At 39.5% G+C, this 12,756-nt stretch overlaps 1 protein-coding gene across 2 annotated transcripts in view; it reads right to left on the minus strand.

The window, feature by feature from the left end:
- The window catches only part of LOC121195502 (astrotactin-2-like), a 234,233-nt gene that overhangs the window by 62,264 nt on the left and 159,213 nt on the right, over window positions 1–12,756 (minus strand). The gene's annotated exons all lie outside the window — the stretch shown is intronic.

The following is a 12,756-nucleotide window of genomic DNA, read 5'->3' on the forward strand; positions in this document are numbered from 1 at the left end:
CAGAGCTGGAGTTCAGAGGTGAGCCGGAAGCAGAGGAGAGTTTTAAGAATGTGTCAGATGGGAAGTGACTGCGGTTCTGACTGAGGTGAAAAGATTACTTCTCCACTGGGATGCTAGAAGAGAAAAGAGTCTAAACCGAGGAGGGGTTGAAGAGTCAGGGCAGGGCAGAGCAATGGCCAGTTCACCACAGAGAAGGGAGGGACAGTGAATCAGAAGCTAAGTGTGAGATTGTAAGGTTGAGTCATGATCTGGAGATATGGGGGTGTTGTGCCCTTGGTAGCCTTGTAGGCTAACAACAGTGTTTTGAACCATATGTGAACAGCCACTGGGTGCCAGTGCAGTGCAGATAGGAGGGAGGGGCTGTGTTGGAGAATTTATGGAAGCTGAAGACAAACAGGGCTGCAACATTCTGGGTAAGCCGAAAGGGTGTGAGAGTGGATGCAAGAAGACCAGAAGGGAGAAAGAAAATGCATTTTCCTGAAATACAGAAGAAGAGAAATCCCTTCTAGTTTCACAAAGGAAACACTTTTCTGAGCGATGTCAATCTTTTACGGTCGAAAAACGTCTTATAGAAGCAGCCTGGACCAGATCTTGCTTCTGCTTTTGACATATGACTGGAAGGAGAAGAAAACAACTAACAGAAAAAAAAAGTGTGGCAAAAAAACTGTGAAATGATGCTGCCAAAAGCTGAGTTCACGATTTGCCTACAAAATGAAAATAAAATGAAAAAAACGATGAGGAATGCAATCTGCAATGCTACATCTCTAGCCACATTTTCTAAGATGTAAAAAGATGTTCTACCAAGGGTTTAATACTTTTTTAAAACATACCATGACACAGCTGCAATTGGAAAATACTAGTTGTGCTCATGTGGCGTGCACTCATCAGTCGTCTCCTCCAATCTTCTCCTTCCACATACACACGAGAGCCAGAAAACAACCGACAGAAAATTTGACATCCAGCATGACACAGCATGTTTGTAATTTCTATGGCTGCCATGCTGTTTGGATTCATCCCTAAATGGGATAATTACCCAGTGTTAGAAAGAGAAGCGTGCAACAAAAGGCAACACAGACAAAAGAAAAACGGCCTTGTTCAAAACAGTTGTCTCTACCACAAAATATGCACAATATGCAAGAAAAGGCAATTGCATGGGCAAACTGAAAACAAAGCTTAGAATGCTCACTTATACAGAATACAGAGGCTGAGTGACAATGTCAAGTACCGCCAAACACCTTTGGATTTGACCAAAATTTTAGCAAGCTACAACAGTACACCTCAAATAGTTTAAAGGGCTGTGTCACCTAAAAACAGATTTTCTCACTTACTTTAACTGTAATGGTATCCAACCGAGCGAACAGTTTATACTTTATTAGCATAGCCCAAGATTTCTGCCCAAATTACAACCCAACAGCAACATTTATGTGTTTCCACAAACAATGCCCCGATGACTCTTAATACAGTATCCCACAGAACTTGCTATGGATTGTTCTCTGAGGAATTAAACAGAAACGGTAGTCCCCTATGAAAACTGTCAACAAAAACAATGTTTAGTGTTGTAGTTTTTTTCTAATTTAGGTACAACTTGGGGGAATCAACCCTTGAGTGATGAAAAAAAGAGAAAGGAAATTTTAAATGTAAGACATCTGCATTCATTAGTAAATGAATGTACCTGAATGATATTACTATGTCATATAATTTCCACATTAAACATTTAATGTGTCCTATCACATAATCAATCAATCCCATTGGCTCTCTTCCTGTCGTTTCCCTACCGCTGCTTTGAAAATGTCGCTACACTTGCCCTTGAGAGCTATCCACCAATTTGTTGGACTGCACAATCAAAGATTTATGAGGTCTGGGGTGGGTAGCCCATACAATTGCATGTAATATGCTTAATAGTTGTAATATCTGTTATTTGAATAAACGCTTGGTGAGAGTAGAGCCAGTCAGATGATTCATAACAAAGATAAAGCACCCAGTGTCATCTAGGATGCAGGCCCCCAGATGAAGAATTAAAGAGTTATTAAAGGACAGCATCCAAAAACAGGCTAATTCGTAAAACAATCAGAGATGTTTACCTTGAGACTTATGTTACAATCTCTCATTACAGCTGCAGCCACAGCTCAGTTGATAAATGATTCCACTGAGAGGAGGAGATCTGGTGACTTTTCATGGCCAATATTGATTAGGCTTGGGAGGTGATGCTGTCAATGAAACAGCCTCAGATAGAGAGCACACTGTGGAGTTTGTGTACGTGAGTGATTGTGTGCATGTACAGTACATTTGTTTTTGTATGTGAGCGTCAGTGTAGACAATTGACTAATTCTTAATTAGCAGGGTGCTGCCCGGCCAGTCAGAATCAGTGACTATTGCTGTGGTGCCTGTCAGATACATTTAGCATGTTTCACATGGCATCTAATTTAGCCAGAAAGCTTTGAAAAATTAAAATATGCCTTGGTGCAGGGATGCAGACTTGTTGAGTGGGATGATATGAAATGTGTTAAGCATGTTTCCTGTTGTATAATATGACATTACTCATTGTTCTTGTCACTCTCTCCCCTTCAGACACTTGCACAAAACCACTCAACCTCACTTTTACTCCCCTGGGTTGTGCGTACAATTGGAATACAACATGAGTGTGCCTGGGCATTTTTTTGTACCTTGATATCTCTGTTGGCCTGCCTTAGGAAATTGTGAAAATGAACTCTGGTGGCCAGGAGCATTACCATAGAGATGAAACTTGGTAATGCAGAGTGAGAGGTCACGCAGCCAAGCTAGCTGTAGAACTGATTAGAGCCATTGCTTTTCTACTTTTTATTATTCCACTTGCACTTTTTCACTTTCTTTAAACTCTTCCAATTGTATGTACCCATCCTAACAAACTTCTGTCTCTCTCTATCTCCCTCTCCTTCTCTGTCTCCTTTTTCTCAAGTATTCACTCCCTCGTGGATGTAACAGTGTTACGAGGATCCCTAAGCTGGAGTTAAAAATTCAGCTCCTGAGAAACCCTCGTGTCATCACCCTGAAAGCAGAGAAACACTTCAGAGGACAACAAACTACAACATTTTGCACAGTGATTAAGAGGCAGAGTAGTTTCACTATCTTCTATTTTGACAGAAAAAGACAACTTAACAGGCAAAAGACACAACAAATTATTTACTTTTGGTCTTTGTGATCAAGACAATACAATAAACTGCCTCTTCAGATTTTTTGTTTGCAGAACTGTGGTTATGGACTATGAAATTCACAACAGGGAGTCTTTGCACAATAAAACAAGAACAAAGACAAAATCTTGCTCTGAAACTCAGACAGAAGACGTTAGTGCAAGTCTGTATCATCTGTATGGGTGTGTAAGTTTGTATCTTTGTTTACAAGCTGTGTGCATCCATCACTAAGGCCAACATCCTTCATCTACCAAAAGAAGACCCACGTATTTGAAGGCCTGGTTTATTTTCTGCCATCCTGATACATAAAGGATGCACAAAGGACACTGAGGAGTCTCATCATAATTTTTCCTCAGTCCTGTCATTTTGTATTTGATCTGCAATAATGGGCCAAGACAGCATGGCAGTCTTTATATTCTTTTATTTTACAGTGTAATTACAGAGTGATATGACTGACATGAAGGCCTGATTAAATGTTATTATGTTATCTGGTATTCTGTCTATCAATGTGATTTGACTAACTGAAGCAGAGCTGTTTTTGTAGTCCCGTCTTGAAAGGCAGGAACGGGGAATCACATCACAGGAGTGGTAATTAACTGCTTTATAGTATGGCCTTGCAGAGGTGAGTGTGGGTGAATACTTAGTAGCAAACTTTATACAGTTGAATAAAACTGAAAAATGGCTTAGAACTGCCAGCTATTTATGAATTGATATTAATGAATAATTTATAAACGGCAAATTTACAGCACAAGGCAACAATCTTGGAAAAGCAGGGCAGGATGATGGGGAGAAAAGGATGGAGAGGGGGAAGAGTGAAGACAGATAGTAGCCCAGAAGGGATACAAAATTACAAGTGATGCCACCCTGCAGTTCACTGCGGCATTAGTAGTTCATTAATCAATGCTAAAAACATCTAGCCACTGATTCAGGACTTAGCCCTGGTCCACAAATTACTACATGCAGTTTTTCTTCAATGAAAGTGCGAGGCAGCTGAAGCCATTTTGGAGGACTGGCATTGTTAGCTACCCCCTGTGAGGCAACTCCATCACAGTCCAAGGATGAGGATTTAATGCTTTGTGCTGCATATTCTCCTTTTTCACCCTCCAGTCAACTATTGATTCACTGGCCGCTGCACATGCAAGTGATTTTATCAGTCTAGCACGACTACACAAAAGCATCACCAGCTAAGCTAATTAAATACACAAAAATCATTGTCTTTGTTTCTGGTTGTTCCCAAAGTACAATTTATGTAAAATAGAAATGTATAACTTTGCAAGGTAAATGTTTCAGAGAGAAGTTTGGGATTGATTTTTACAAAAAAACATGCACAAGATAAATTGAGTATGCTGTCAAATTTTCTGTGTAATTGCAATGTCTCTGAGTGGACTAATGAAGAGGCTGTTTAATCAATAAAAAATGAATGAATTAGCACTTTAGTTTAACAAGACTATGTGAAACTACATTTGCTGGACCACAGGTGGCAAACACAAAACAAAACAAAACAAAAAACAAAAAAAGGAAAAAAAAAAAAAGAAATAAACATCTGAGTCATGAATTTCTGCCTGTATATGGTGCTGGATCCCTGCATCCTCCCTCCATCTATAAATATTATTAGACCTTTATTAATTGATAAGAAGAAAAGTATGTGATAAATTCGAGCAGGTGAACATATTTCCATACTTTCCACATTGGATTACAGTCAACATAACAAATCTTAGCTTTCCTCTTTGCAGTTGTGATCCTGCCTCCCATTCCTCCTCCTCCTCCTCTCTGCCTGTCTCAGTGTGTTTTCTGAACAGCTGACTTACTGTAAGTGACAATGACTGAAAACCAAGTCAACAATGGCCATCTCCAATATCTCTAATGTATCCTGGGATATAGCCAACAGTCACCGCATGGTCAAACTTTTCTGTCACAACAGTTTCAGATTCACACACCTCCTTCCACAGGACTAGAAGACACTACAGTAAACACTACACAGTAACACTCCTGACAGGAACAGCCATGATTTGGAAAACACCTCAGAATACATCTTGGCTCACCATGGGGAATTATAGAACTAGTTGTAAAGTTGCACTGTGTACAGAACAGACTCCTATATTTGCCTTTCAGAATGAGGTCCAGGAAGAAACTACACTACACAGGAAAAACAGGTATTCATACAATTTCACCACCATTTACATTTAAGTTCCAGAACGAAAAAAAATTCTGCATAAATGGCAATGATGCCCCATGTTTTGCCTAGGAGTGAATAGGGATTTGTTTCTGCCTAAACGGGTCATCTACTTGTTGTCTCTTTTCATAAAACATATCAAATAATAAATGAATATGGCTATGTTGGCTGATAGGCAAAGCTTTTTTTCAAATGTATGAGCTTCCACGTAAACAGACACATCCGTCATATATTCCGTTATACAAGTTAGTAGTCGTATCCACGTCTTTTCTTATATTCAGAATATGTATTTGGTATATATTAAATTTAAAATGATCACTGAAACTAATTTATGTAAGCGAAGATTCCAGTAACACACTTTCTTGAGCATGGGACATCAAAACAACATCATCTATAAATCTCCTGATCAGAGTGATGGAACACATAAAAAACTCAACACACACAAGGATTTAGCTCCATGCAGTCTCTTTAAATGACTATTTATGCAAAAAGCAAATGCCAAAGGGGCTGGGAGCCACATCAGGCGGACCAGTATTTGCTGTCAATATGGGTGATGGGTGATAACTGATTTGATGCAACAAATGAAACAATAATGTGATGGTGCATAAAGTGAGAGGAGTTTTGGTGTTCAGACTCAGTGTGCATGCATTTACTCTCCTGTGTGGTTTAGCTACACCTGTGTGTGATGTGTGCCTCACAGTCCAGCAGGCTTAATGCTGTACTACTGCTATCTGTGTTTTCCTCTTTTGCATTTCTCTCACAGTTTACTCTTTCCCAATGTCTCGCGCTCTAACTTTTGCTCAGCTTTGCTCTTTTGATTTAGCCCTTTCTCTTTTCATTTATTTTCCTATTCATTTTCCTTCTCAACCCTTATCGCTGCCTCCACCAGTCCACCTCTCCTTCTCTCTCTCTCTCTCTCTCCAGTCAAACAGCAGGTAGTCAGCTATAAGCCTCTCTGACATTAGCTGATATTAGGCTAGGGTTTATTAGGTCCTGCCTTGCCATGAGAGTTATTGAGCAGAGAGCGACTGCCTCGGGAATGATCACATACACGTATGCATGTGCACTGAGTCACACAAGCAAACACATACCCACACAAAGGTAAACACAAACCCACACAAACATTTCAGCACACACACACGCAGAGCCTTTGCAATCCTTGCTTACTACCTTATGTATTCTAAGTCTCAAAGATGGAGGAATCACTGAGGCTTTAAGAGCCTCCTCTCACACATTCAACTTTTTTTTGCTAAATTCCCGCTGCTAAGTCATCAATGTGTGAATAAGAGGCAAACTTTCCAGGAAGTCAGCTGGTGCTGGGTGTGTGAAGGAATGACATGTTCACATATGTGAAAACTAAGCCTGTAAATGAACTGATCACATGTTCATTTTAACCAAAAATTAAGCATCCGAGAAAATCGACACTTTTGTCAGCAGCTGTTAGGCATGTTGCATTTGTAAAAGTAAAAGGCAAATTAAAAAGCCTCTTTGATGTAGAGGGGATACCAGAATAAAGCAATTTCCTACTGCACTTTAAGTTAGTATTAAAGTTGGAGACTAATACTTTGTGGAAGTTGATGGGGATCTAAACAGAATAAAGTTGGTTAAAGACTGATGAGAGATATATTTAAAAAAGAATTGCCAGTCCTCATGTGGCAGGGGCTGTTGTGATTTCTTTGACCCCCTTTACACCTGGTATTAACATACAATCTGTATCTGGATGTTATCCAAGTTTGTAACACAGACTTTCTGTAAAAGAAATTAGTTTCCAAGCCCAAGCAGAGATAACACCGATATCATCATAAGGGTTTATCTCAGCTACAGAAAACTCTTTCCAGAGCCACAGAAAACATTATACAACTGCTTTCAACGGTTGAGTGGGCCTAGTAAACAGACCTCCATACATATAAATGGTAGAGTGGTCCTTTAAACTACACCTACTACAATGAATTACAAAATATACTGTCCCAGTTTTCAGTGTTCGGTGCTGAGGTGCCGTCCATTTGTTCTGTCAACAGGTCACATTTAATTTATTTAAAAGCAATTAAATATGTGTGTAAAGTGCAGAAAGGAGATTTAGCGAGTGAAGTTAATGGCGACTGAAGTCATTGAATATATGCATAAACATATTCAGTAATACAGAACATCACAGTCACAGAACTACCCAGAAACACACACACCTCTGTGTGAGTTCACCAATCCGCCCCACACACCCACACACATATGTAAGCAGGCAAGAATAAAAAGGTAAATGCTAAATTCAACATTGGGCGCTCTTCAAAAAAGAGGGAGCAAGCGGAGCACTTATTTTAGGAAGAGAATTAAGAATCTTCTCATCAACCTTGAGCAGCTTAACCCTTCACCTCAGCAGTCTGCCTCACTGTCTCATGGCTACTCATTATGTGGGAAGAAATTGCCTTATAATGTTTGTTGACTCAACTCCCCAGTAGAAGCTACTGTGTGTGCACCAAGGAGATAATTACTGAAAATTACAGGGGGAACGTGTAAATGTGGCTGTGTTTATGCCCGTGAGCCTTGTGCGCTGCCAGATTCACAAATTATTCATGTTGTGACGTCGTCTTAGTCTGAGAGGTGAGCAGTGATGAGGAGTTAGCTGAGTGTCTATCAAAAGCACTTTTGTCTCGATTCTTCCCGACTGCATCTTTTCCTTTTTGTAAAAAGTTATCTTCGACATCAGAGTGACAACGGGGGCAGCATCACCTTCACAAAGTAGGTGAAACTTCGTTTTCTTCTCCTTCTCAACCACTGCTTCTCATTTGTCACAACTCAAACTTCTAACAGTCGTTCACTGTGGTGCATTCTTGCTGTGAAACTTTTTGGATAGAAGGGAAATACTCTGGACAGAATGCCTGTCTATCAAAATGTGAACAGCTTGATGTGGACAGGACCAGTCTCTCAGGCTGTGTGTATGTTAAAATATTTATTGTCTATCTCAATGTATTTTACATTCACAGAAGACAAATGTGATCATGTTTCTAGATATGATGTTTTTCATTATGACATTTTGGCACATTTTAATCTAATTGTGTTTTCTATCAAAATACAATTATCATTATTATCAATTATTGGGTCAGTGTAGGTTCTCTTTCACTGCAGCTGGTCTCAGGTCTCTATGTCAATATGTTGAATATCAGAGCATATCCAAGTGGACTTACTCTCAGCTCTGATCATGTAGTGATTGCTTGTTTCTTGAGGTGAGACAGAGTGTGTGAACTGCGAAGTGCAGGGGATGATGATATGTACTGCTGCTCTTTCCAGCCGCTGCTGCTCGTTAGGTGGTGGTGCATCATGCTGCTGTCAGTGTTTGTATTCACTCCCTCGTGGGGTCTGTTCAGGTCGATCACATTTTGGATCAGGTCTAATTATCTGTGGGCCCCTGCGGGCCTTTTCAGATCAGGTTCAAACACTCCTCAGGTGCCTTTTGTATCAGGTTCCTTTCTTTTTTGAAAATTATTTATATACATTCGGTCGAGGTGGGTTTTCCAAGGGGACTATTTTAGATCTGGTACAAAGACCTGTTCTGTGGGCAGTTTAAAGGTTGAAATTTGCCTGGCCTGCGAGGAACGAAAGAAGACTTTTGTATGTGTTCCTCCATTTTATGCTTAAAAATGCCAAGTACCACTCAGTGCATCAAAGTGTCAGTATATGCGCCTGGCTATTTGTATCTGTCCACTCAATGACCACTACTGAATGCTGCCTGTCTGCTATTTTTCCCCAATCTCAATTTAAAGCCCTGTATCATGCACATACGTGTGTGTGCATGTGTGTATCCACGTGTGTATCCACGTGTCGATGAGTGACAAGATGTTATTACTGTACATTTAAGACCACAAAGGACTAAATTGAACTCTAACTAAAACTGACGGAACAGGAGAAATAAGTGTTTTTCTTCACACTGATTTGAAAATTGGGTGAAGAAGATGGTACGCATTTAAATATCTGAAAGACGAGAGCTGCTGTCAAACAGAAAATAAAAAAAAATTGGACAACTACATATGCATTCTCTGTTGGGAAGATTCTGTTTTCGTATCTTAACTGTAATGGAACTGTTCACAGCTACAACATTCACCTTAACACATATAACTATATCACCTAAATGCGTTCCAGCATGACATTGTATGTCTGTAATTTCATAACAGCAGTTTGCAAAATTCATTCCCCTGATCCATTTCAGGAGGCTGTCCAAAGAGAGATCAATTTAAAACAAAATGCATGGAATGCAGTCATGAATCACATACTACATACTATTGAACATTAAAACACAATCGGTGAAGCTGTGACTCCAATCACATAATTTTTCTCAATCATCTAATATTTCACTTTGAGCTGCTAATACAAAGGAGTGGGGTGGTGTGAGAGAGGGAGTGAGTGAGTAGACAGTGGAGGTGAGAGAAAGGAACGGATGCAGGGCTGCGTGATAAGACCTGCATCTGCATATGAAAGGCATTATGGAGGAAAGTGGACAAAATGATGAGGATAAAAACTGTAACATATTACAAAGAATAATCAGAGACTATGTGCTGAGTGTGAAGTAGAATCTTACGGGACCAAGTCATTCTGAAGACAAAGCTATTGTTCTTTTGACAAAAGACACAGTGGATTTGATAAGCAGAACGAGTACTTTAGTGAGATGACATGAGGTAATACACGTTTAATTAGAGGCACTGGGAGTCAAGTATTATACTCCTGTGTGCTTAGCTTGTCTGGTTAGACTTAGAATGATGAATAGCTCAAGAAAAACGTAACTTTCAAAATGTTAACTGAAATAAATTTGATCAAGCTCATAAAACAAAGATGGAAGTGCAATGGGGCATACAAAATACCAACTGGTGAACAATAAATAAAGCATTTTTTCCCCTAATTTGGTGCTGAGTTCAATTATGGATTCAGAGAGTAACTTCTTTCTTTATTTTCTTTGCTCCAATAACTGCTGAACTGTATATAGTAGGTGGGTTTGCATAAATGCTTTTTGCGCTTCATTTCAGATGCACTCTGCACCTAGAGACGTGTGTTATTTATCCAAAAAGGCACATCAGCCTGGAAGTGCACTTTGCCTGTCATCTGCATGTAATCAGTCAAGTGTGCCTCTAACTGCAGGGAACATGATATGTGCGGCTGAGAATGCACCTCGCAATTAGCATGGAAATTTTTCTAGCTTCTAGGAGCAGGTGCAAATTGAACAGGTGTTATAAAATGATGGTGAGGTGAGAAGGAGAAAAATTTGTTCATCTGTATGTTACAGGAATCTCACAGCAGATTAAGTATAAGTGCACCACAAAAACATAAGCAATGTAGCAGCAGTGCTTTACATTCTTAAAAAGATAAATAACCACAATACCAGACGAGTTTATAAGGCCAGACAAAGGGTGGATGGCGAGCTGTGACTGCGTGGTCATTATACTTCAACTTGGTGCTCAGTGAATATCTAATTTTGATTAGATATTTATTGAGTGCATTTGACTGGAGTTACCTTGAGACTGTAGGCAGACTCCATCTTTAGCCCTATTATAATTTTATGAGACGTGTAATAGATGAACAAATACATTTTCTCAGGTACAGCCAACTTTTGGTTGTAGTAAATTTAGTAAATCTTGTTATTTAGTTAATGAGTATTTCTTTTGCAGCATCACCACATTTTGTTGTTTTTTTTCTTTTGGAGATTTAAGACTAATGCAATCACTGGACTGCATCTTTAGAGTTGTGATATACAGTAGAATGTATGTCTGTCACAGAGACAAAGAGAACTACAGCTTCCAGAGGAGATGGAAGTTGGCAAAGTGTGGATGGGACCAGAGAGGTGCTTTGTTCCACTGGGTGTGGACTGAGACCTTGCCAAATAATTCTTGGCTGGGCAGTGGTGGGGCAATCACTAAATGCTGGAAATGGAAAAGTTAATGCACATATGACTTCTCTCCTTTTACAGGGGGCAACTTTTTAAGAATTTGATTTCAACACAATATAAAAACTGTAACCAATTCTGGCCAAATCAGTGATTTCAAGAGATGTTACCCTTCTTTTTATGACATTCAGTGCAACTTTCAGGTTAATGTGTTTCAATTTGAAACCCACTATCACGGCAGTTTTAATGTGTGTCCAGGTACATGAATCAGTAGATTAAATTCCGTGACTATTTCAAGACCTGCTGTGAGAGTGGGTTGGTTCAAAACAGCAGGAGCTGAAACGTTCTGATTTAGGGTCTTTTTCCATGTACGTCATGTGCTCTATGTATTTTTTCCCCTATATAAATATACTCAGATCTTTCACTGCTTGCCTTGCAAGCCTTGGGGCTGCCACAGTGTTTGACTAGTTTAAAACCTGTCGTGTTTATAACCCCACTGGAGCCCTGGCTTGAGTACAAATCCCTCTACTGGCCATAGTTTGATGTAACCCAGTGTGTTGAACTGGAGTCTGGAGGCAGAAGACCCACTGTGCTCTCCACTGCTTGAGGGCAAATGGATCAAGACAGTCGGCTTTCCCTGGTTTCAAAATCCTCAAACTGTGCCTTTGTTTTATCTGTCAAACTGTGCCCTGGCTGGTGTATTAGAGGTACTTCCCAACTGGTTTAGCCTCTTGATCCTTTGGGAAACATTAAGCTCTTAGATCTTCTCCCATATTAGGCTGTAGACATATCAGTCATTCCTACAACTGCAAATTACAAATGTAATTTTGTTGTGTTGTTTTGTACAGCACAACAATGACAGTAAAGTCTCTTTTTGTCTCTATAAATTCTATTAAGATGGACATCAAGCCCCTTTTAGCTTAGTTCTTTAGGTGATCATAGCTACCAGTCCCTCTTTAAATACCATAGCTCTCCAATTATCAGTAGTCCAAAGAGTCCCACCTTATGTTGTGTGGTTCTTCAGTACAAACCCATACAAAGACATAATCTGTTCTGCATACTCTGCTAAATGGTTGGAATCTTTGTAATGCACAAAGAAACACATTTGTGGCAGTGTTCCCTTTCTATTCTCTGAGAAAGATTTATGTTTCTTGGCCATCCTTTAAAAAGAAGTCACTCTAGTCAATACATGCAGTAAGGGTTAAAGGCACCTGCATACCAAAGGCAAATTCAAGGACAGATGCAGACACAAGAGTATGCTAGTGTATCAAAACCATAATAAATTCAACTTTGTGTTATTTGGAATGACTTCATCTCAAAGACATTCGTGTGAAGAGTAAAATAATATTAGGCTAAGGCTAATATAAGTGCTAATTAACTGCAGACTACTTTGATAAATTATGTGAAATTACAGTACCTATTTCTAGAAAATTTATGTCAGAAAACTTCACAACAGATGTCAAGGTTATGTGGAATGCGCTTTAACTCAGATCGCAGTATTATCAAATTTCGATTACACATACATTTAAATAAAATCTGTCTGGATCCCAAATGAA

Source organism: Toxotes jaculatrix, chromosome 16 (genome assembly GCF_017976425.1).
Source record: "Toxotes jaculatrix isolate fToxJac2 chromosome 16, fToxJac2.pri, whole genome shotgun sequence".
Taxonomy (NCBI): domain Eukaryota; kingdom Metazoa; phylum Chordata; class Actinopteri; family Toxotidae; genus Toxotes; species Toxotes jaculatrix.